The sequence below is a fragment of the Mustela lutreola genome, chromosome 14, assembly GCF_030435805.1.
Source record: "Mustela lutreola isolate mMusLut2 chromosome 14, mMusLut2.pri, whole genome shotgun sequence".
NCBI lineage: Eukaryota > Metazoa > Chordata > Mammalia > Carnivora > Mustelidae > Mustela > Mustela lutreola.
In genome coordinates this window covers 648,361-673,642 of record NC_081303.1, presented here as the reverse complement: position 1 = coordinate 673,642, position 25,282 = coordinate 648,361, and the positions used below count along the sequence as shown (strand labels likewise).

The window sequence follows — 25,282 nt, the reverse complement described above, 5'->3', positions numbered from 1 at the left end:
TTGGCAAGGCATTTAAAAATACTTTTGGGGGCACCTGGGTGGCTCAGTGGGTTAAGCCTCTGCCCTCAGCTCCAGTCATGATCTCAGGGTCCTGGGATCAAGCCCCATGTCGGAGTCCCTGCTAAGCAGATAGCTAAGCTTCCTGCTAAGCTTCTCCCTCTCTCTCTCTGCTTGCCTCTCTGCCTCCTTGTGATCTCTGTCTCTGTCTCTGTCTCTCTCTGTGTCAAATAAATAAATAAATAAAATCTTTAAAAAAAAATTTTTTTTTTTTTAAGTTTAGGCCAGTGCCTGGACTTCTTCACAGATTCGTGAGCACTTATGAGAGCTGTGAACAGGCCCTTTCTAGGTCCTGAGGAACAAAAATGAGTAAGACAGGGTACACATCCTTAGGAACTTAGTTCTACACCTAGAAGACAGACACATAAGTGTCCCCAATGGCAATAGACACACATGTGAAGCGACATGAAAATACGGAGAAGGCGGCCACTGACCAGACCGGAACGGCTGCAGGATTGTCGTGTGGAAGCAGACCGACAGAAACAGCTAGAACCCCTCATGAAGAAGGAAGAAGGAACGGTGTGGTTCTTAGGGAAACTACAGGGAGTTTGGGAGGAGGCTAGAGCATATCAACAACCTCATTCTTTTCTTTTTTTAAAAGATTTTATTTATTTGACAGAGAGACTGTGAGAGAGGAAATACAAGCAGGGGGAGAGGGAGAGGGAGAGGCAGGCTTCCCGCAGGGCTGGATCCCAGGACCCTGAGATCATGACATGAGCTGAAGGCAGACTTAACAGCTGAGCCACCCAGGTGCCCCAATATACCTCATTCTTATTAAAAAACCATTAGGGATTTTGTTTTGTTGATCATGCTACAGGTTAGCAGTTAATAAAAGTTTAATCTCATTAGGGTAGATGATTTTATAACATTTCAAAGGAGAGATTTCTGACAATTATTCTAAGATCTCAATAATGAAACCACATTTCTAATAAAACAGCATTAATTTGGAAGTCCTTTACATTTGGGTTCACTTTCCCGAGGCCAGACTCTGACAGGAGGACCGGGCCCCAGGAAGCTTCTAAGTGTCAGGGAGACTCAGCCTAGCATTCAGCTCACCTTTCAGACCCCCTGGTGAGACGTGCACGGGACACATGTATGGGAGCCCTGGGTCTACATAAACACAGAGGAAACCACCCAGCGCTGGAAATGTTCCTGCTGCTCTGTTCCATTTCCCGTGAGCCTCAACAGGAAGAATGAGCGATAAAATAATTGCCTCTTAACCATGGGGTTCCTCTCCCAGTGAGCCACACCGAAGCAAACCACTGCTCTACCGGGCTGTCCCTACGTAACCTATGTCACTCTCAGGCACAATTCCTCCTTCCCGCGTCCTCAGATGCGTTTATGACCCTCCTAGTCCTCTTGCTCCCCATTCAAAGTAACTTCCAGTGCCTTGTTGGTTCACCCGTGGAGTTGAAACCGTGATTACGACCCCTCAGTTTTGAGCTCTTCAAGGGCAGAGGCCTTCGTCTTACTCACGTTTCTGTACTCAGAGCGCGTTTGGGACTGTGAGTGACACAGTCGTCATTCAATAGACCATGCAAGGGAATGGACAGATGATCTGGGTTTGGGCATTGATAGGAAAGCGAGGCTTCCTGGCTGGACTCCCAGGGTCCAGGCAGGGATTGGGATAGATTCCAGAGGCAGCTGGTGGGAAGAAGCCCGTGGAGACAGGGACTCCCCGCCCCACCCTGGAGAAATCCAGCAGTAGACAGGGAGAGAAACTCCTGCTCCTCTGGGAGGGCAGTCCAGGCTGGAGATCCAGTTACAGATCTGAGGACCAAGAGCAGGACAAAGGCTCCACAGCAGTAAGAGAGGAAGGCAGGACCCCATCCACAGGAAGGTGACGTGACAAAGAATGCGACACATAGGGAGGAAAAAGGGACCCACCACTCAAGGCGGAGTCTCAGTCATGGAGAAACAAAGGCAGACTTGGCTCCTGAGCTGGGAGCACTCGTTCCTTGTTGTGTGCGTCATCAGATCAAGTTCCTCAGGATTTGAAAACGCTTGAGAAAGTGTCTGTTCCTTGCAATCAGAGAGCTCAGTGGAAACAAGAACCTATTTTCAACATCTCCTTGAGGCCACTTATCCACAGCCCTTCATGCTCGAGTTCTCCCGTAAAATGTAAAAGGGAGACCAGGTTCAGTGCGGGGCAGGAGTAGGAGGGAAGGACAGAATTCCGACCTGGAGGCGCTCACAGAGGAGGGGAGGAGCGGGCAAGGAAGAGAAGGGGAGCGCTGGAGCCAGCGGGTAGGGAGAGGGGCCGCGGAGCCCCACGGGCCCCACCGGAGCAGAGAGAAGCGCAGAGCTGATCGCGTCCCCATTCATTCTTAAAAGAGAGACGTTGCTCACTCTCGTTTGTACCGTGACTTGGAAATAATTGTGACTCATCAGTGAAGAAGAAATGAAAGTCGCCGCTGCACATGCTCTGAGGCTGTAGAGAAAGGCGTCAGGGGAAGGAACGTCAGAGCAAATAGCGGGGCCCAGATTATGCCGGCTTTACTATGACCGCGAGAGAAAACAACTGTCTTTTCCTGACAGCGCTGGAGCGAATTAACTTCTTCATAACCATAATTCGGTTTAACAAATATTTCCCAGTAAAGGCACAATTAACGAATCCACTCGCTCTCAACAGCACATTGTTTCTCTTATTACCACCCCCCAGCAATTCTCTCTTTTTCCTTTTTTTCTCCCGTGAAGCGCATCTCGCGGGACCCCCGGGAGTCAGAGCACCGGCTCCCCAAGTAGACGACGGCGCGGCTGAACCCAAGGGAGGCGACCCAAGTCTGGCTGTCAACTAGGTCTGCCCAGAAGGGACTGATGTGAAAACCTCTCTCCTCCTGAAACGGTGCGAAGATCTCTGAGAGCCGGTGAGACGGGCGTCCGGGAACGCGGCCGGAGACCCGAGGGAGGTCATGCAGAGCAGGACGTGAGGACTCGACCCGCCGGCGTCTCGAATCTGCCACCCCCTTGCTGTCCCCGCAGGACAGGAGTGTTTTCAGCCCGGACTCGACAGTAACGGCGACGAGGATGTGGGTGGTGGAACGACGTCCCTGAGCTCCCCCAACCGCGGCCCCTCACAGACCGGGAACAGCCGGGCAGACGCCAGGCACCGCAGTGATCACAGCGTCCACACCCCACCCTGGTGCTGAGGCAAATGCGTTAAGATGCGGGGGTTGTTACTGACCCCAACACGGAACTCTGGAAGCCCCAGTGATCGTAGCTCTTGGTTCTGGCTAGAAACACACGAGTCACGGTCAAGCCGCTCAGGTGGCAGAGCGGACCGTGGGGGCTGCAGAGACGCTTCGGCCAGAGACCCCCATGTGTGCTCGGTCAGGTGCGCGCTGCGGGCCGCAGCCGGGCTGCAGCCAGCCGCCTTCCTGACGGTGTGTTGTTCCGTGTCTTCCAGTGCGTGCGAACCTGGTTTGTGCTGCGTCGGGACAAGAGGCTGGTGACCTGGTCCCAACGCCCGGAAGGAGCCACCGCAGCGTAATGGGGGGGGGGGGGCGGTGCGTAAGAAAGGGGACGGGGAATTGCTCGACTAAAGGCACACTCGGTCAGGAGAGCGTCCATCTTGTATCTTCGGTTTTCCAGGCACCGTTGCAGACAATACTGATGTAAAAGACGTCACTTCTGACCTCGGGAAGCCAACGGTGGGTGAGGGAAATGGACACAGCTCCATGCATGGAACGAGACATGGGCTCTCTTCCTCACACCACCAGCTCAGGAGCCGGCCAGTCCCATGAGACCAAGGGAAGGCATCATGGCCACCCTCCAGGGCCAGATGGTGACACCCAACAATGGTTCTGGGACAACGGGACAACAGCACATGCTGCCAAGAGGTTTCTGGAGGCTCCTAGTCCCCAACATCAAGGAGCTGGAAGCACTCTCGTCCTGCAGGAGATCCTACTGTTCTGAGACAGCTCACAGGGTTTCCTGCAAGAACTGCAAAGCCACTGGGGAGAGAGCGGCCCAGCTGGCCTCAGTCCCAGGCTACTCAGCCTGGGAAGTGGACAGAGCTCATGGGCACACTTTGTGGCAAATGAAACCTTGACCACTCTGGGGGCAGAAAGAAATACATGGGCACAGTCTGCCTGTATGAACTCTGTCATCTTGAGCTCCAGGTGCCCACTGTTAGGGTCCGTGATCAAAGGAACGAGACTGATACAAAGCGAAGGTCAAGCAAAACTTTATTTCACACCAAGCATCAAGAATCAAACGGACCGGTCAGGACGATCTCTTACGAAAAGGCAACGATGATGATCCCGACAAGGTCACTCCCAAGAAGGCCTCTCCAGACAAGGCTGCTCTAGAGGAGGCGGCTCCGCAGAGGAGGCCACTCCATGATCGGAGCTGCTCCCAAGAAGAGGCCACTCCCAAGACGAGGCTGCTGCTCGAGGAGGTTGCTTCCCAGACAAGGCTGCTCCCAAGAAGACGCCATTCTGGACAAGACCGCTTCCCGGACGAGGCTGCTCCTGATGTCAAAGAGGCAACGATGACAGCGACGAATTACAAGGAGGACAACCTGGATGACACGGACTCTGCTCCCCACGATGCCACTCTGACAAGGCTGCCCAGAGGAAGCCACCGCTGTGGACAAGGCCGCTCGTGGCTTGGGGTGGCGAGGCACTTTGTGGCGAGGCTGCTGGCGGCTAGGGGCTGTTGGCATCTCAGGGCCGCTGGCGTCTTGGGACCGCTGGCATCCAGGGGCTGCAGGCATCAGGACTAACCGCTGGACCGCTGGACCGCTGGTGTCTCGGGACCGCTGACCGCTGGGCTGCTGGACCCCTGGTGTCTCAGGACCGCTGGCGTTCAGGGGCTGCAGGCGTCGGGACCGCTGATCACTGGACCGCTGGTGTCTCAGGACCGCCATCAGCGCAACTGCCGGAGACTGCAGCTCCGGGCTGCTGAAGGCGGGGCCGCTGGAAGCTGCAGGCGGCTGGAGGCTGGAGGCTGGAGGCTGGAGGCTGGAGGCTGGAGACTGCGGGCGCAGCGACAGCCGGAGGCGGGACCGCTGGTGGCGGTTCTAGCTCTTACAAGAGCTGTGACAGCTCCTCCACTCCGCCGACTCTTCCTTCTGCTCCGGCCACAGCTCTCCTGCTCTCCTGCGAGCCTCGCGCAGCGACCTTTATACCGTTAGTTGAGCCCCGCCCCTACACAGGCGGCCAATCGGATCTCAATTCACCCTAGTGGATATACGCGCGCCGCACCGATTGGACATCTCCACCCGGCCTGCCCCGCCCCCGCATCCGGGGTCCACAAGCACGTGCCTGTGGGCGGGGCGGGCCTGACAGCCGCGGCTCAGAGCGCGCTCTGGAAGCGTCCGAGGCGCGGGCAGCGGAGTCCGGAGGTGGGACGGGGTCTGCCCGCGGGCCGGTGCTTGCGGCCGGACGTCGTGACGCAGTCGGACTCCGCAGCAGAAGCAGAGACGACTCCGCCGGCTGAAACGTCGCGCGCAGAGCCCGAGAGCTGAGTGCGCAGGGGCTGACCAGGGGGCAGGAGCAGACGGTCTCGGACCGGGTCGGACCGGGACCGGGCCCGGGTCGCGGACGCACGCCCCGGAGCCCCACACGCCTCCACTCTGCGCACCCTACGGATGAGGCCGGTCACTCAAGCGCTAACCGAGCCCTGCACTTGCGCCCAGAAATAACGCAGGAAGAAGGAGGAAACTGGGAGGTACTCGCGAGAACACGAGGCCCAGCCCAGTATTTTCTTCAGATTCAGCTCGGGTCTCCGGCCAAGTCGAGTAGGGACTCCTGGGCCCCTGCGAGGCCCCGCCGTCGCTAGGGTAATGCGAGGACCTCGGGGTTCTAGATCTCACGCAGGGAAAAGCGCCGAGGAGGCCCGTGGGTCTCGGCCCACATGCCTGCCCCAGGGACGCGCGCAGCCCCGGCCTGCAGGCTTCCTCAGGCGCAGGCATGCGGCCCGGGCAGCCGCCGGAGAGTCCCTCGCGGGGGATCCCGCCCTCTCCCAGGCTTGGGGGCGGATGCGGGGCGGGGGGTCTCCACCACTCGAGCGCCCCTGATTCTCCTTACTGCAGAAGTCTCAGCGTCTGGGTTTTTGGCTGTCCCCCCCCCATGTCCTGTCCCACCAAACCGTGCAAATCTCCCTGCAACAAGAAGCCCTTTCGGAGCCAGGGAGCGGAATACGGAGAGCGCAGCACAGATGGCTTTTTCTCTTGGAGATTCCACAGCAGTAAAAAGAAAAACAAAATTCCAATTAATATCGCAATAAATGAATCTACCACAAAGGTACTTTTTTTTTTTTAAGTGTGCTCTGTGGCGGGGACTATATGAAGCCTTTTTACCCTTGAGGTAGGTACAATTATTATCCCCACTTTGTAGTTAAAGAAACCAGAGCTGAGAGAAGTCAAGTGTCTTACTTGAGATCACAGGACTCCTGAGTGACAGATGGAAAGTCAAGGTCAAGCATGTCTGGCTGCAAAGGCTAAGTTAGGTCTCTTCTCTGCACCGTGTAAGGGGAGCAATCCTTTCCTCTCCTGTCGGAGCAGGAGTTTCTGTTTTCTTCCTCTTAAAATAAAACCCCAAAAGCCTACATAATTACATAGTCCGTATTAAGTAACAAGTTTAAGAAGAAACTTACCCTTGTTCTCATAAAAACTCACATCAGTTTTCATTTGTTTTTGTCACCTTCTAGAACTTTGGATTTGCATACTTAATTTTTATGGATTTACCGTAATAACACAAAATTTCATAGTATACATTCTCAACTGCCACGCTACCACTACAGTTTTATTGTTTTCATATATTTTATATATTCAATATAGCATATGTAAATTACATATTTTCATTTCTTACACATACACATACATGTATTTCTGTAATCTTCTTTTTTAAAAAAATATTTTATTTATTTGGCAGAGAGAGACACGGCCAGAGGGGGAACACAAACAGGGAGCGGAAGAGGGAGAAGCAGGCTTCCCGCAGAGCAGGGAGCCCGAGGCGGGGCTCAATGCCAGGGCCCTGGGATCATGACCTGAGCTGAATGCAGACGTTTAACGACTGAGACCCCCGTGTCCCTACGAGCTCCATATTTCTATGATCTTATTACTTTTTTCTGTTACAGCCTCTCGCCCGCTCCCTGCGCCCATCCCTTCCTCCCAAAAGGAACAATTGCGCACTGGTTGGCATTTCCCATACATTTCTCCCTGTGGTAGGAGAAATTGGTCATTGTCTGTTTCGCATACTTCTGACAATTATGGCTTCATACACCTCTATGCCCATATACACTCACTTATTGCTATATTCGTTAACAATAGTGAAAATCCCTCCAGATCAGTGGAGGGAGGGATTTCACTTTAGCTCTTTACTAGTTAATAATATAACCCATAGTATGGCCACTCTAGTTTATGCAAACTTTCCTCCATGAATGGGTGTTTACTTTGCTTATATATTTTTTTGCCACAAAAGATAATGTTGCAATAAACTTTCTTGCATACATACATTCTTCTGTACTGGTGCTTTTATTTCTATGGGATGGGTCCCCAGGAGTAGGATTTCTGGGTCAAAGGGCATGTATTTATTAGAATTTAATAGGTATTACCGGATTGATTTTCAGTGGCTGGCAAATATCCCCTTCACAAGCAGTGTGGACGAGTGTAGGGCCACAGTTCCAAGTGTTAGGCTGATATCACCCCCTGAAATGTTGGGAGTTTAGTAGGCATTGGAAGGGGCTCGGGCTTCTGAATTTTTTTCAAAGCTCTCCATGTAACCTTAATAGGTACTAAAATTTGGGAGTCTCGTGTTTGCCTCTGCAGAATTTAGTATGAGGGAGGAATGAGGGGGGGTGATCTGGAAAGCCATCTGAGGGGGACTCCCTTTTACAAAGGGCCTTCAATTAAAACTTTAATATTATCACCAGATAAAATTATAAGTGACAAAGACACCCTGACAGAGGACTGAAAAAAGAAACTATTTACAATTCAACCTTAAATTTATGTCTCATTATGTCTCATTTATGTCCACCCCACTGGTAAGATTTATCTTTTAATACATTTTTGTTGTTCACCCAGTTACATGGTAGAACACCACCATTTGGGATGAGCAATTCTTTCAGCAATATTATTTTTCTATAAGGATTCTAACCTTTTTATCAAAAATATTTTATTTTCTTTTTTTAAGGATTTTATTTATTTATTTGACAGACAGATCACAAGTAGGCAGAGAGGCAGGCAGAGAGAGAGCAGGAAGCAGGCTCCCCGCTGAGCAGAGAGCCCGATGCGGGGCTCGATCCCAGGACCCTGGAATCATGACCCGAGCCAAAGGCAGAGGCTTTAACCCTCTGAGCCACCCAGGCGCCCCTCAAAAATATTTTAATGTGTTAATTTTTCTGTACAGACACAAATTATGAGATTGTATTGATAAAATTATTATAAGTATTTGCTAAAAGTAACTATTGAATGTACCGTATGTTTTACGATCCTGTGTTGGCATTTCTTCACTCTTCTCTTCTCTTCTCTTCTCTTCTCTTGCCTCCTTCCCTTCCTCCCAGGCTCCGTCCGGAACTGCCCCCCAACCTCTCCTTCACACCAGGTCTGCGGGGGCTGCTGCAGCTCCAACGTGGGCCACTAGGGGCCCTCTGCTCCCCTGGCCTGTGGGAGAGAAAACGTCTTTTTTCCAACTTTCTTAATAAAAAAAGGTCTCATGGGTATTTTCCAAAGAATATCCCCAAATGAACCAAGGGAAAGTAAAAGAAATTTTTAAAAGCTTCTCCAGACAGCAAACACAGTTTAGAGTTGAAAATGACTAAACCCTGCTCTTTGCTCTCTTGATGGACGATGGACGCAGCTACCTGGCTCTGGCCTCGGTTCCTTTTCTTCCCCTCTGAGGGGACACAGAGCAACCAAAAATCAAGCTGGCTGGGATATGAGAGTGAGCAGGAAGGAACTCTACTGCCTTTCGTCCTGTAGTTCTTAATCATCTCTCATGGCCTGACCCTGGGAGATTCTCCCAGCTCCCGCCTCTCCCGGCTTTTCCTCCAACCATCCTGATCTCGGACTTCCCCTCCACTGGCCGGGAGGAAGGAGCTCCTGGTCCTCCTGCGCAGACTTGTGGGCGTTTCTGCAGTCCACCCTGAGGTCTCAGCGGCTGTCAGCTTTGGGAGTCTTAGCACCAACCTCTCCTCTTGCTCGTGTCTGTTCTGACTGTTCCTCACCTTCCCACCGTGGCCTCAGGACTGTCAGCAAGGCTGAGGCGGAGTCAGGATCGGAACCCAGCTCTCTGGAGTCCCAAACTGTGGACTGCCGCTTACACCGCAAGCCCTCCTTCGGAGGGGGACAGAGACACGTAAAGTAACAGTGGGAATAAGGACAGGAAGGTGTGCATTTAAAATGTTTGCAACACTGAAAGGTCTTGCTCGTAAAACCGAGCAAATTAAAGTGTTTAGAAGAAAATATCTGTCTTTGCCTTCTTGGCTGGTTCAGAATTTCGTTGAAAAGTACTGATTTTCTATACCTTGCAGTGTCCTGGTTTCCAAGGACTTGGGCTTCAGTCTCACAGGATACCTCCCTTCCCCGTACTCTGGGCTGCATTTCATCACTGGCCCAAGCCAATCACTAAGAGGCTCCCTGGAATCAGCCTGACAGCAAACTGACAAGAAGCAGCGAAAAGACTGTTGGCCGGTACAATCACAAGGTAGGAAGGTAAGTGTTAGGAGCGTTCCTGGCTTTGTCTCTTGTTCCACGGGATCTTTATCTCAGCGGGTAGTCAGCTCGATCAGTAATTACTGCTTGAAGCTTAGCAGCAATTTTCTTGTTTTTCCTGCTTAGCATCTACCCGCATCATAAGACTTATGCAAAAATACTTCCTAAATGGCTCTGTATGCATCCCATTTTATGTGATATTAAAAGATTGTGCAGCGACCATTCGCCTAATGATTTTAGCACCCTTTGATGATTGTCGCCTACAACCATGCTCTCATCAACGGTTGCAAAGTGGTGATTTTAAAATTCTGTTCCTTCTTCTGCATTCGCTTGCTGGAATTTTTCTAAAAGAACATTTTTTTCACCTACTTTTAGGTTACACTGACATGCAATTCTTATAGAAAAGATGGAACAAATGTTTGATTCCTTCCTTTTATTTATTAATTTTTTTCAGAGAAATTAGTTGGTTGCTTAGCAGTCACCAGTGGTAACCACTGAATTTAACTACAAAAGCAAAGGTTTTTGTTTATTGGCTTTGTTCCCACCCATGGCAGTTATTCTTTTTGTTGCTCAAATTGTCCCTTTCCTTTGGCTCTTGTGTCTTTTTGAAATGACTTCATTCATCTTTGAAATCTCTCTTCTTTGCTGACAAGAAGATGTTCTAGACCCATTTTATACGGTTTCAAGTCTAGCACAGTAAGAAACCATTTCTGCAAGAAGAGAAATCGTATTTTGAGCCCACATCTGGTTGCTAAGGGGCTCATTGCTTCTGGGTTGTCGTTTTCTCTGGCTTTTTTTTTTTTTTTTAAGATTTTCTAAAATTTATTTGACAGAGAGAGACAGCGAGAGAGGGAACACAAGCAAGGGGAGTGGGAGAGGGAGAAGCAGGCTTCCTGCAGAGCAGGGAGCCCGATGCGGGGCTTAATCCCAGGACTCTGGGATCATGACTTAAACCAAAGGTGACACCTAGAACAGCTGAGCCATCCACACACCCCTCTTTGGCTTTTAGAGTTGATAGAGTTAGGAAAATGCAGACTTTGTAAGAGGAAAAAAATCATGCAATCATACTAACATTTCCAGTGCAAATTACTTTTTGCAAGGATTTTGCTTACCCTCCTCAATAGACTTGATCTCCTTTTTCATCATGAAAAACTCAAGTCCCACAGCTAAACACAATTATTTATTTGCTTTTTCCTACATAGTATCTGTAATTGTTTCAAACAATAGAGAACATAAAGTGACTGGATGAAATGAAGATTTTCCCAGGTCCTTTTTCTCTTTAGAACATATCCCACTGGAGAACTACAGTTAAAACACTGTATTTCAGGGGCGCCTGGGTGGCTCAGTGGGTTAAGCCTCTGCCTTCGGCTCAGGTCACAATCTCAGGGTCCTGGGATCGAGCCCCACACTGGGCTCTCTGCTCAGCGCGAAGCCTGCTTCTCCCTCTCTCTCTCTGCTGCTTCTCTGCCTACTTGTGATCTCTCTCTCTCTGTCAAATAAATAAATTAAATCTTTAAAAACACACACACACTATATTTCAAACTCACTTGGGATTTTTTCACTATGTTGTGACAGAGTTCGAAGCAGGCTTCACAAAGATGTCTGGTCCTAATCCCCAAACCTGGGAGTATGATGGGACGTCGCTCCTGTGACCAGGCTACAGGACACAGCTGGCTGTCGAACAGGGCTGTTAGCGGAGGGGGCCTGACCAAATCACAGCAGCGCTGCAGAGCAAAGGGCTCCGTCTGGCTGAAAGGGGCTAACTGGAAGCCGGGGGGTCTGAGCCCGTGAGAGGACTTGACACACCGCGCTGACTCTAAGGTGTTAAAGGCCGATAGCGGAGGTCGCAGGGGGTCGCTAGGAGCAAAGACTGGCCCCCAGATGCCGGCCAGAGAGAAAGTGGGGCCCTCCGTCCCACAGACAGAAGGGACTGAGTTCTGCCAATGGCTGTACCTGCCTGGACGCAGATTCTCCCCCAGGGCTCCCAGGTGAGGGCCTACCCTGGCCAACACCTTAACTTCGGCCTTCTGAGCCTGGACTTCTCCCTAAACTGTGAGATAATAAGTGGGTGTTGTTTTGAATTGCTGAATTCGTGGTAGCCTATTATGCAGCATTAGAAAATGAATGACGTTCTTACACTGCCAACCCCACTTACTTTTTATTTTTAAAATATTTTATTTATTTTTTAATAAAATACATTTTAATAAAATACTGTTTTATATATATAATAATATATTGTATATAATATGTAATAGTATGTATTATATAAGAGAGAGGTTGCACGTGCTTCTGCGCTGGGGCGAGAGGCGGAGGTGAAGGGAGAGGGGAAGAGAGAATCCCAGGCAGACTCCGTGCTGAGCCCAGAGTCCAAGGCAGAGCCCAGCCTCAGACCCTGAGATCATGAACTGAGCAGAAACTGAGAGTCAGTTGCTCTTTTTGGGGGGAGAGGGGGGTCTTTTTTTAAAATTTAAATTCAATTAACTAACATATAGTGTATTATTAATTTCAGAGGTAGAGTTCAGTGACTCATCAGGCTTACGTAGTACCCGGCGCTCGTTGCATCACGTGCCCTCCTCAGTGTCCATCACCACTTATCCCATCCCCCACCCTTCCCCCCTCCAGCTACCCCCAGTTGGATTAAGAGTCTCTTATGGTTTGTCTCCCACTCTGATTCCATCCTGTTTTATTTTTCCTGCATTTGTTTCTTTTAGTAACCAGAATCATGCTGTATGTTTTATTCTTCGATGTTGGCTTGTTGGAGATGTTCTCAACCTAGCACACTCCTTTTATCCATTGTATATTCCACAGAATTAGTGTCACTGTTTGGGTTGTGTCATTCTGCTGTATTAACTATGCCCCCTTTTGTGCACAAACTTGAGCACAGGAGCTGGCATTTGAGGGGAAGAGTGTCAGTTTGAGTCCTTGGCAATCTGAGGTGAAGGTGTGTTGACTTGGCATTGAGCAGGTGGCAGGTGGTGCATGGTGACTTGGGCAGGGGCGAATATGGGACTCACAGGCTGATTTTATCACGTGTGATGGGGACATGGCTGTTTTTCCTCCAGATCATAAATTCCTTTAACTTTTGTTTTTCTGGGAAACTCTCTCTCTCCTTCTATTCTGATGAAAGCCTTAAATGGATAGAGTATTCTTGGCTGTAGATTTTTTCTTTTTAGCAGTTTGAATATATCTTGCTTCTCTCTTCTGGCCTGCAAAGTTTCTGCTGAAAAACCCACTGATAGCCTTATGGGGTTTTCTTTGTATGTAACTGCTTTCCTTTCTCTTGCTGCTTTTAAAATTCTCTCTATCAGGGCACCTGGGTGGCTCAGTGGGTTAAGTCTCTGCCTTCGGCTCAGGTCATGACCCCAGGGTCCTGGGATGGAGCCCCACATCGGGCTCTCTGCTCAGCGGGGAGCCTGCCTGCTTCCCCCTCTCTCTCTTCCTGCCTCTCTGACTACTTGTGGTCTCTGTCTGTCAAATAAATAAATAAAATCTTTTAAAAAAAATAAAAATCACTACTTTTGGCCATCTTATTTACTTTGTGTCTTGGTGCAGAGCTCTTTGGGTTGGTTTTGTTGGGAGCTCTCTGTGCCTCCTGGATCTGCATTTCTCTTTCTTTCCCCAGATTCAGGAATTTTTCAGCTATGATTCCTTCAAATAAATCTTCTATTCCTTTTTCTTTTTCTTCTCCTTCTGGATCCCTATCATGTGACTCTTAGGCCTGAGTGTCTCTGAGTTCCCTGGGTCTATTCTCATTTTGTGTATTTTTTACCCTCTCATCTGCTTGATTACTCTCCATTACTCTGTCCTCAAGGTTCCTGATTCATTCTTCTACTTCCTCTTGTTGTTTGCTATTTATTCCAAGTGGTCTATTTTTATTTTCATTTAGTGAGTTCAGTATCTCTACATGGCTCTCTCTTACGTCTCCTATCTCTTAGTGGAGGTCTCATGGAGGTTCTGCACTCCTTTCTCAATTCTAGTGAGTATCTTTATGAGCATTACTTTAAATTTGTTATAAAAAAATTTGTTATCAGACATATTACTTATTTTCACTTGGCTTAGGTCTCTTGCTATGATTTCGTTCCACTCTTTCATTTGGGACATATTCCTCTGTCTCCTCATTTTGTCTACTCTGTGTGTGTTTCTAGAAATGTCAGCTGTGTTTCCTACACTTGAAAGCAGTGGCTTTATAAAGAAGAGATCCTGCCTTGCCCCACAGTACAATGTCTGCTTTTGACCAGAGAATGATGCTTCAGTGCTGTCTCCTATGTGTGTTGCTACAGGGATGCCCTTCCATCATGGTGGAGCTGTGTTTGCCTTCAGTACAGCCTGCGATGGTTCTCTGCCTGTTGTGGGCTAAGTCTGGTGCCTGTGGTGTTAGTGAGCCAATCTGAGGCAACATTGGGCTTGAGTTGACTAAGACCAGCTGTTTGCCAGAGATGAGATAGCACCAAACTGAGGGCACTTTCCCTGTGCTGTCCCCTGAGAAGCTTTTGTTGGTGGGCTGGACCTGCAGTCAGGCCAGCTGCCCGCGCTCGGCCCACTGCTGGGGTCCCAGTCAGACTGGTGTGTGGTTATCTTCCTCTCTCTGGAGCAGTGCTGGCCCTTGACTGTCCTGCTGGCACACTGCCAGGTTTGTGGCACTGCTTTAATGGGACCCTGCCAAGAGCGATCAGAAGGGGTGGGTCCACTTGACGGTAGCCTCTTGTCTACATCGGGCTGTGGAGAGCCTGTCCTGCCAGTCTGCAGGTCACTTTCCGGGTTATTTATGCCGATGTGGGTGCTCTCTAGATGGCCACGTGGCAAGCGGTGAACCCAGGGTCCTCCTATTCCACCATCTTCCTAGCAGCCAAGAGTCGGTCGCTTAACTGAATGAGTCACCCAGACCCCACACTGCCAACCCCACTTATATTGATAGTTGATATTTGTTTTTCTTCAGTTTTTATGGGTTGATATTTTTCTTTTGAGTTAATTCTCTTCAGTTTTATAAAGCATATACTTAGTTTCGAAGTCAAAATCATGCAATAAGGACTTTTCCAGAAAGCTTGCTTCCTTCTCTGTTTTCTCCCGTCTCTCCTCTTTCTTGTTGGAAATCATCTTTTATTAGCTTTTGGACACTTTTTAAAACTTTTTAAAAATTAACATATAGCTGACATACAATGTTATATTAATTTCAGTTTTACAACATAGTGGTTGGTTAGTTCTGTACATTTCTGCACGCCCCTCACGACGAGTGTGGTCGTTACCTGCCGCTGCCGCTGTCCAGTGTGACTGTGCTATTATTGAACGTACCTTATTGACAGAGATCTTAGTACTTTCAATCTTCTATAATTATAAATAATTCTGCCTTTTTAAAAAAATTTTTATTTATTTGTTTGACTGGCAGAGATCACAAGCAGGCAGAGAGGCAGGCAGAGAGAGAGAGGGAGGCAGGTTCCCGCTTGAGCAGAGAGCCCGATGCAGAGCTCGATCCCAGGACCCTGGGATCATGACCTGAGCCGAAGGCAGAGGTTTTAACCCACTGAGCCACCCAGACGCCCCATGAGTGTCATTTCTAAAAACTATTTATTGGAGTAGAATATACATATGGGAAGCACATAGCCCACAAATACGCAACTCACTGAATTTCCACAGGGAACATATTTGTACAACCAACACCCAGATCAGAAAGCAGGAAGTCACCAGCATCACCCCACCTCTGCATCCCTCTAGTCACTACCCACCTCGCTGCACCCACCAGCATGGCTCCCAATAGCAAGGATTAGTTTGATTCTTTTGTACCTTATCTAAGTGGAATCATAGGACAGATCCTTCTCACTGTGCTTGTGAGATTAACCTGTGCTTTCCCATCCTGTGGGATTGTAAATCATTCATTCTCATCACTGTGCACACGCTATTTCATTGTGTAAGTGTGTTACGATTTACTGATACATTGTGTTACTGAGGGCACTTGGATAGTTTCCAGTCTGGGGCTGTTACAGATAGTGCTGGGCGAACACTACTGCATGCACCTCTTGGGAACATATGCACACATTTCTGCTAGAAGTGGAATTGTGAGTCATAATATGTGTGCATGGTTAGGGTTAGGAGATAATGGTTCATCGTTCTGCAGTGCGGCCGCACCAGCTTTTGCTCCCAGCAGCAGTGCAGGAGAACCAGTTGCTCCGCAGCCTTGTCAGCAGTTGGTTCTTGTCGTGTTTGAATTCACATTTCACGTATTAGGAGTGAAACAGTATTTTTTCATATATATTTTTTTCATATATTTTTAAAACATTCTATTTATTTATTTGACAGAGAGACAGAGATCACAAGTAGGCAGAGAGGCAGGCAGAGAGAGAGGGGGAAGCAGGCTCCCCACTGAGCAGAGAGCCCGATGCGGGGCTCGATCCCAGGACCCTGAGATCATGACCTGAGCTGAATTCAGTCAGAGGCTTTAACCCACTGAGCCATCCAGGCGCCCCAATTTTTTCATATATTGATAAGCATTTTACACTTTTTTGTGAACTGTATTCAACATTCATTTTTTATTTAAGTGTTTGGTATTTTGGTTCTTTTTTTTTTTTTTTTTTTTAAAGAAAGAGAGTCAGAGAGGGGTAGAGGGGTTTTTCTTGCTTCCTGGTTTTAAAGGAAGGAATCCTACATTTCTTCTAGAATTTATTTGAGTTTCACTTTTAACATTTTGATCTCTGACCCACTGGAATTTACTCCATAGGCAATCTCTTATGTCACCTTCTGGGCACAGACTTTATTGTTTGGTATATGCTATTTTCTGGGACAACCATAATAATCTCTTTTATTCCAATCCTTCAAAACTGTGAGTCATTGATAACTTTTTGTTTGTTTTTGTTTGTTTGATTTAAGCCACTCAGTTGGGACATTTTATGATGACTCTCAATCCTGTAGCTCTGGAAACTGTATGCTGAAGATTCCCAGACTTCTGTCGAGGACTCACACCTCTTTCCAGCCGTTCACTTCACGTCCTCACTTGGATAACTTGTAGACATCTCTAACCTGACGTGTCCAGACTGAATTTCCAACATCCATCCCGTAACCCGCATCTCCAGGCTCTGCCTCTCAGCTGACAGCAACTCCAGCCGTCAGCGGCTCACACAATGGCCCTGGAGTCAACCCTGACACTTCTGTTTTTTCATGTACCCCACATCCAACACATATGGAAATCTTATTACATCTGCTTGGAAAATATAGCCCGGATCCAACCCTTTCTTAGCTCCTGGTAGCACCTGGTCCGAGACACCAGCCTCCCCAGCTCCCTCATTCTACTCTAGTAGACGCTAACGCCCTCCCCAGGGTCTGTGAGATCCACACAAATCCCCCCTTCTCTCTTCCTCTTCCCTGCCTGGCCCGTCTCCTTCTACGCCGGCTTGCTCGCTCTGCTGTAGCTGCCCCGGCCTGCTTGCTCTGCCGTGTAGACGCAAGGCGCACTCCTAACATTAGATTCTGACCGTCCCAAATACCTTTCTCACACACCCTAATGACTAATTTATTCACCTCCTTCAAGGCTTTGCTCACGTGTCAGATTATCAATAAGCTCTACCCTCACCGCCCTATTTAATATTAAAAACTACCCTCTGTTCTCCAGATTCTCCTTGTCCTGCTCTGATTTTGCTTAGAATATAAGCTCCTGGGGACAGGCAGGGTCTTCGTCCACTTTGCTCACTGATGTATCCCAAGAGCACATAATATGTGCTCAGTACGTACTTGCTCTGGATGAAAACACACATATCAATGTGTATATTTGAATATGTTTATCAGGTGCTTAAGTACATTTTTATTTTAAAACTATGTTTTTAAAATTAATACAATAATACATACTTACTGTAAAGAATTCAATACAGAGGGGCCCCTGGGTGGCTCAGTGGGTTAAAGCCTCTGCCTTCGGCTCAGGTCATGATCCCAGGATCCTGGGATCGAGCCCCATGTCGGGCTCTCTGCTCCGCAGGGAGCCTGCTTCCTCCCCTCTCTCTCTCTGCCTGCCTCTCTGCCTACTTGTGATTCTCTCTCTGTGTCAAATAAATAAAATCTTTAAAAAAAAAAAAAAAAAGAATTCAATACAGAAAGTGTATAAAGTAAAAAGTAGAAGTACCTGTTTCCACTAACCCACGTCTGACTGTAACCACTGTTTCTTTTCTTTTCTTTTTTTTTAATTTGTCAGAGAGAGGGAGAGGGAGAGAGAGCGAGCACAGGCAGATAAAGAGGCAGGCAGAGGGAGAGGGAGAAGCAGGCTCCCTGCCAAGCAAGGAGCCCGATGTGAGACTAGATCCCAGGGCGCTGGGATCATGACCTGAGCCGAAGGCAGCCGCTTAACCCACTGAGCCACCCAGGCTTCCCAGTAACCACTGTTTCTGATTTGGTGTCTGCTATTCCGGATTTCTTTTAATGCATATGGAGACATGCGTGCGGACACATATGTGTTTATAGAGATGGGATCATATTACTTATACATTTTCTGAAGCGTTTTCATTTTCTGTATCATGGATAACTTTCTTAGAAGCACAGACAGATCGATTCATGCTTTCTTTGTTCCACATGTTCTGCTACATTGATAGCTAAGATGTTTTTTATGAATAAGTCATTGGTTTGTGGAGATTGCCACAACCTAGAATTTTATGTTAGGGAAACTCTATCAATTTTTTAAAATTTATTTTATTTACATTCAACTCATCAACTTTTTAAGTTTGAGATTTAAGATATTTGGGAAAGAGATTGCCTGGTTTACCTTATCTATAAAGAAAAAAATTGCAAAACAAGTTATTTGAAAATATTACTAAAGAAAAAACAGTTTAACAAAGTCGATACTTTTATATTATCCCTTAATAAAGGTAGTACTAGAGAAGGCCTATTTATTTTAAAACTCTCTATTTTCTGAAATCTTGGTGTTTGCAATGATGTGGATGGCATTAGAGGGTACTATGCTGAGCGAAATAGGTCAATCAGAGAAAGACAGTTATCATATAATCTCACTGATACTTTGGAATTTAAAAGAAACAGAACAGAGGGTCATCGGGGAAGAGAAGAAAAAATAAAACAAGACGAAATCAGGGAGGGAGACAAACAATAAGAGACTCTTGATCATAGGAAACAATCTGAGGGTTGCTGGAGGGGAGGGGGCCGGAGGGACGGGGTGACTGGGCGATGGACACTACGGAGGGCACGTGATGTGATGAGCACTGGGTGTTCTATAAGACTGATGAGTCACTGACCTCTACCTCTGCAACTAATGATACACTCTATGTTAATGAATATATATATATACATACACACACACATATTAGAGGCCATTCTTTACCATTGACTAAGTTCATTTGGGATCGGAAGGGCAGCACTCTTTGTGTGACTCCAGGCCTGCCTCCCCTGTCTTTATTTTTTTTTTTTAAAGATTTATTTATTTATTTATTTGACAGCATGCACGCGCGCTGTTTTCTAAAGTGGCTGCCTCATTTTACATTCTGCCCGGCAGTGTACAGGGTTCTAACACCTCCGAATCTTCCATAATACCGGTTATCACCTTTTTCATTTTAGCCATTTTTAGTGACTGTGAAGTGGTGTGTTTTTTTTTTTTCTGGAGCTATTGTTCTTTTTAAAAAATGTTATTTATTCATTCGACAGAGAGAGAGAGAGATCACAAGCAGGGTGAGCAGCAGACAGAGAGAGAGGGAGAAGCAGTCTCCCCACTGAGTACAGAGCCCAATGTGGGGCTTGATCCCAGGACCCTGGGATCATGACCCAAGCTGAAGACAGACACTAAACCAACTGAGCCACCCAGGCACCCCCCATTTCTGTTTTGATGTGATTTCCCTAATGACTAATGATGTCCAGCATGAGCTTGTTGGCTATTTCTATACCTTCTTTGGAGAAATGTGTTTAGGTCCTTTATCCTTTTTAAAGTGGATTTTTTTTATTATTGAGATGTAGGAGTTCTTTGCAGATTCTGGATACAAATTCCATCAGATATATGATTTGCAAATATTTTATCCTATTCTGTGAATTGTCTTTCCTTTTCTTGATAGGTGTCCTGGGAGTCACTTAAATTTTAATTCTGACGAAATCCAACACATCAAACCTCTCACTCTCTCTTTTTAAAAGATTTTATTTATTTAGTTGACAGAGAGAGACACAGCGAGATCCCTTAAGCAGGGGGAGTGGGAGAGGAAGAAGCAGGTTTCCCACTGAGCGGGGAGCCCATTGTGGGGCTTGATCTCAGGATCCTGGGATCAAGACCTGAGCCCAAGGGAGACGACACTTAACCTTAACGACTGAGCCACCCAGGTGCCCCACATCAACTCTCTCTTTAATCACTCTTGCTTTTGGTTTTGCATCTAAGAAATCTCCAAGGGATTCTTACAGATCCTAAAGTTTGATAACCAGATGCCCCTGAAGACATACTTTATCTATTCTTATTTTTTCATTTCATTTACTTAACAAATTGGGCCTGGTTTCACAGTGGTAAGTAACACAGATAGGTCCCCGCTCCCAAAGAGTTGCATCTATCCATGGTGGGATACTGTAAGCAGACAAATGGAAAAAAATTAGATAAATTCTCCATTGATATAAATTTTATACAGAAAAGGGATAGGGAGCTCTGAGAGAGAGCAGAGACTAGAGACCCTCTTGTAGGCTGGTCAGGGGAGACTTCTCTGAGGCGGGCATGCTGCAGTTGAGATGCGATTGAGGAGTGTGGGAACGGAATTTTACGCCGGATGGACAGCATGCCTCACCATTTTGCTCTGCCTCGTTTTACGTGGACGATCAGACTGGGAAAATGCTTTATTTTATTTAATTTATTTTTTTTAAGATTTTATTTATTTATTTGACAGAGATCATAAGCAAGCAGAGAGGCAGGAAGAGAGGGGGAAGCAGGCTCCCTGCTGAGCAGCGGGGCTGATCCCAAGACCCTGAGATCATGACCTGAGCTGACGGCAGTGGCTTAACCCACTGAGCCACCCAGGTGCCCCAAGATGCTTTATTTTAAAGATGTCTTACCATATGCAGATTCTTCAACCAGCATTTTGGATTCCCTAGGACAAAGCCTTTCATTATCTTAGTTCAGAAGTCTTTGGGGACCCCAGAAGGGAATGACTGATGAAAGGCACTTGGAAAAGGAGAGTTACTATGTATCTCTCTTCTTTTTGTGAAAAAAATTCTCACACAAAATGCATGCTGCGATTTTCACACAACTGTCCCCTCTAGAGTGATAGTGAAATAACTGATGATCATTTTTTTTCTTTTCTCTGCATCCGAGTGACTACTGCTCACAGCTCAATATTAGCTCCAGAAGGGGAAAAAAATGTTGAGAGCAATTGAAAAGATGCATTCGTTGGAGCAGTTCCTATTTTTGAACGCACAGGTAAGTTCTGAGCTTAGGAGCGTAGGAAGAAAACCCTTTGTGATAAATAATATACCTGATAACGAGCAGCAGCAGGAGAAAAAAGGTTCCAGTTGGAGCTCAAGATGAAACGGAGCAGGTGCGCGAAGGGCGTCTCTGCGTCCTGCGTGGACAGGGAGGCGACAGATCCGTCACTGTTCTCTTGTTCTCTCCTGGACGGTCCACCGCGTGTCCTGGGCTTTCCTGAGGACTTAGCGCTCCGCTCTCCGCTCTAGGCCCCGGCGATTGACTCACACGACCTCACCTCATCTTTTTAAACCCAACAGGCAGGTCTGAGTATATGAATTTTATACAGGAAGGGGCTGGGATTCGGAAACGCTGAATAACTCCCCCAGGGTCATGAAGACTAGCCCGAGTCAGCGCGCATCAAAACAAAACAAAACACAAAACCCAGGGATTTCAGAATAAAAGTCTAAAATAATCTGGAGAACAAAGTGCTTTAAACTCCTCCAGCTTCGGGCTTTCCAGGGACCTCGACTCGCAGCGGCTCCAGCTTCTGTCTCCAGCGAACAGAGCGTCCGCCCCACGGGAGTATTAAGGCCCCATTAGCTTGTCCCCCATCACCCCGTGTGTCCCCGGAGACCCGCTGGGCGCCGTGAGTCGCGGCTCTAACCGGTGCTTCCAGGCCGGGCCACAGGCGGGGACGCGCCCGGCCGGAGCCCCGGGAAAGAGCGAGTCCGGACGCTCGTCCACGCAGCCGGATCGCGGAGGCGTTCGCGGGAGTCCGGGGAGCTGGGTTTGTGCGTCGCGACCCGCCGGTCCCGCGGCCCCGCTCTCCGCCCGCAGCTCGCGGTTTGCCGGGACTTTCCCAACCGGCACTGGGGCCGCGGGGCTGCCGGTGCGGAGCGTGGGGACGGGGAAGGGGAGCGGGGGAAGGGGAGGGGGGAGGGGAGCGGGGACGGAGCCCCCGGTCCTGCGGACGGGCCGAGCGGGTCTGCGCGGGGGTCGCGGCTCCGGGCCCCGGTTCCGAGCACCGCGTCTGCGCTCCCGCTCCCGCGGGCGGTGGGTTCGGGGCTCGCGGCCGCTCCCCGCGCGGCTTCCGGGGCGCAGGACCGCGCGCGGCGGCGGCAGAGGGTCGTCGACGTCGCGGGGATGAATAAAGGCGCGGCCGGGGGAGCCCGACGTGGGCGCGCGGCGGAGAGGCCGGAGGAGGCGGCGAGCGGGGGGGAGGCGGGGAGGGCGAGACAAAGAGCGGCTGGCTGGGCCCGGGGCAGGGGGGGCAGGGGGGGCGGGGGGGCGGGGGGAGGCGCGCGGGGCGGGGCGGGGCGGGGCGCGGCGCGGGGGGCTCCGGGGAGCGGGGAGGGGAGGGACGAGGAGGGGCGGCGCGGCCGGGCAGGGGCGGGAGCGCCGCGAAGTTCCCGGGCCTGCGCCCGCCGGGGTCCGCGTGCCGGCGGCGGGAGGGGCGGCGCGGGGCGGCGCGGGGCGGCCTGAAACCCGAAACCCGCGGCCGGCGGGCGCGGCGGGGGTGCGGAAGCGGCGGCGGCGGCCGAGGCGGGAGGCGGCCGGGCGGGCCCCGAGCGGCGGCGGCGGCGCGGTGAGCGGGGCGGGGGCCGCGGGGCGGGGGCGGCGGGCGGGCCGGGCCGGAGCGGGGCAGAGTTCCGGGCAGGGCGGGCGCGCGGGGAGGGTCTCGGCGCCACCCCCCCCACCCCGCGCTCCTCCTGCTCCGCGCCCCGCGGCGGGTACGGGCTGTGCCCCCGCCCCGCTCCGCCCGCCGCGGGGCAGCCGGAGCCCTTTGTGGGAGCATCTTGGGGGCGCGTCCCTGCCCCGCGGCCGCGGCTTCCGACAGGCCCCCTCCCCCCGGCCGGACTCTCCAGCGCCGCCCGCAGCCCCTTCTCAGACCCCGGCGGGGAGCACCTCGGTGCGTGCGCGGGGTCCGGTGCGGGGCGTCCCGCTCCTTCAAGGCGGGGCTCACGCTGCGCTCGGGGCGGCCGGGGGCTGGGGGGGTGGTTGCGAGGCGGCCTCGGCCCCCGGCTGGAATCCGTGCGGACCGGGTGAGCCTCGTCGTCCCGGCCGGGCCCGGTCCCGACCCCCCAGCCTGGGTGAGAGGCGCGCCCTGAAGTCGCGGGGCCGACCCTGCGCGCGGGAGGAGGTGCGGTGAGCTCTGGGGGCCTCGTCCAGCCTCCAGGCCAGACCGGAGCCCGCGGCACGTTTTGACGAAGGCCCGTGAGCGGACACCGCCGGTTGGGGAACCGGGACGCTCTGGGGCGCTCCCGAGGGCTCTGCTTTCCCGCAGCCGCGCGCCACGCGTCGGCACCGCTTTGGTGCGTGTCCGCGGCCGTCGGTCCGCCCCGGTCCCTTTCCGCCGCGGCTGCGAAGCGCTTCTTTGGAGAGCAGGTCGTGGGGTCGTCCTCGCTGTGGAGTGGGAGGTGGTGTGGCTTCGGAGGGGAGGACCTTCGTGCCTTGATGTGTCCAAGGTGGATAATGGCAACCGGGCAAGGCCACCGGAGCGAGCTGGGGGCTGCGGAGGACGGGCGTCTCCGCGCCCCTCCCCAGCTGGGCCGCCTGCTCCGTCCCTGGGACCCGGCCCGGGAAATGAGGGGGGACATCTCCTGCGGGGGGGGCCAGGGGCTCTCCCTTCCGACCCAGCGTACTGCGACCTGGGGCCCGGCGAGGAGTCGCATTTCCCAGGCTCTCCGAGCAGAAACGGGGGGGGGGCGGACCTCAGATCACAGGGGCTCTTCGTCCCGCTTTCTTTCTTTTCTTTTCTTTTTTTAAAGATTTTATTTATTTATTTGAGAGAGAGAAAGTATGAGAAGGGGGAGGGTCAGAGGGAGAAGCAGGCTTCCTGACAAGCAGAGAGCCCGATTCGGGACTCGATCCCGGGACTCCAGCATCGTGACCTGAGCCCAAGGCAGTCGCCCAACCAACTGAGCCACCCAGGCGCCCCTCATCCCGCTTTCTTTAACTGGGATTTGTTTCTGTCACTTCTTCCAAAGCGTCCCTCTTTTCTAGTTCCAGTCCCCACGGGTCTTGTTTTGTACCTGTAAGATGTTCATAAGCACTTTTCATGCACACGTTCAGAAACTTCCTTCCCTTCGCCTGTGAAGGGCGGTTACCCTGTTCCAGAGGTGCGGAAACAGACTCAGGAGAGGTCAGGGCTGGGCCCAGGAGCCAGGCTTGAACTCAGGACTCTGCACTTGGCAAAGCTTTTCACACACGCGGGTCCTCAAACACAGGGCTTCTCCCTGCCCCAAAGCTCTACCACCGTGGCAGGAAGATTAGGGACCCGTCAAAAAGAGGCATTTTTGATTGGCATTTTTGATTGGCATTTTAGACACTAAATCCAAGACCTCAGGAGCTCACGCCATCTCCTACCATCTCTTTGCGTTGCAGCCCTGCGTGCTGGGAGTGTCCGACGGCGGAGAACGGCATGCGCAGAGGGCTGAGCTCTTTGGGTTCCGTGGAAGGCGGCATGGGCTGACCTGGAACTGACCTGCATGACCAGCAAAGGAGGTGCGGTGCTGTGGGGGAGCTGTGCTGCTGCCTGGGACAGTCAGGAAGCCTTCCGGTGGGAGGAGGGCTGGTGTAGGGGAGGGGCGTTTGCAGAGGTGGGGGGTGAGCATGCTTCCCTGTAAGGAGACTAGGGTAGGTGCCATGGAGCTCCAGCACCATGTTGCTTGGCCTGAATTTTGGGGGAAAGCTATACATTTTATGGGGGGGAAATCCCATGTTTTTAAAATTGGCAACTAATACAGAACAGTTTTCAGAATGAGCAGAGCAACCGAATTATGTGTGGAGGCCGGTTGTTGCCCGCAGACTGCCAGCTTGCTGCCTCTGGGCTAGACCTTGGGAAGCACTTGTCCTTCTGAGATGCACTAAAGCGTGACTGGACAGGGGGAGTGGCGTCTTCTAGCTGTTTTTCTTTGAGAACAAAAAGCATCAACAAAACGGGAGATTGCTGTGGGTGCTGCCTGGAGCCGGGAGGAAGAGCTGACTTTACTGCTCAGGCCTTCATTCCGCAGCAGGTGCATCGCATCTGACTCTAGCCTTCCACCCGGAAAAGGCCTGCCGCCGGGTGGTACGCGCTCCCTTGGCCAGTTACAGGCCCGGCAGGCCTTCAGGGCAGATCTGTTCAGGAAGGCTGGGAGCCTAAAGGGGGGCGTTTTCTGTGTGAGCTGGGGTGAGACGGGGACACAGCAGACTGGGGTCTGGGTTTGGTTTTTATT

The 25,282-nt window shown here is 50.6% G+C and overlaps 1 protein-coding gene and 1 long non-coding RNA gene across 6 annotated transcripts in view; both read left to right on the top strand.

The window, feature by feature from the left end:
* Nucleotides 1-5,034: 5,034 nt before the first annotated feature.
* On the top strand, nt 5,035-17,311 carry LOC131815297 (uncharacterized). 2 transcript variants are annotated; one of them, XR_009347646.1, is made up of 3 exons: nt 5,035-6,305; nt 8,566-9,715; nt 16,574-17,311. It is a non-coding gene; the product is annotated as an uncharacterized LOC131815297 (long non-coding RNA). The 2 variants fall into 2 exon arrangements; XR_009347645.1 differs by lacking the exon at nt 16,574-17,311 and having other exon boundaries at nt 8,566-9,934.
* A 4,718-nt stretch (nt 17,312-22,029) lies between these two features.
* The window catches only part of GPR161 (G protein-coupled receptor 161), a 43,150-nt gene continuing 39,897 nt past the window's right edge, over nt 22,030-25,282 (top strand). For 2 of the 4 annotated variants that reach the window (XM_059147041.1, XM_059147040.1), the window contains exons 1-2: nt 22,030-22,118; nt 24,450-24,569. The gene's annotated coding sequence lies outside the window, so the exon portion shown is untranslated. Of the gene's footprint in view, nt 22,119-22,529; nt 22,651-24,449; nt 24,570-25,282 lie in introns of those variants that run through there. The other 2 variants (XM_059147039.1, XM_059147038.1) reach the window with 2 other exon arrangements.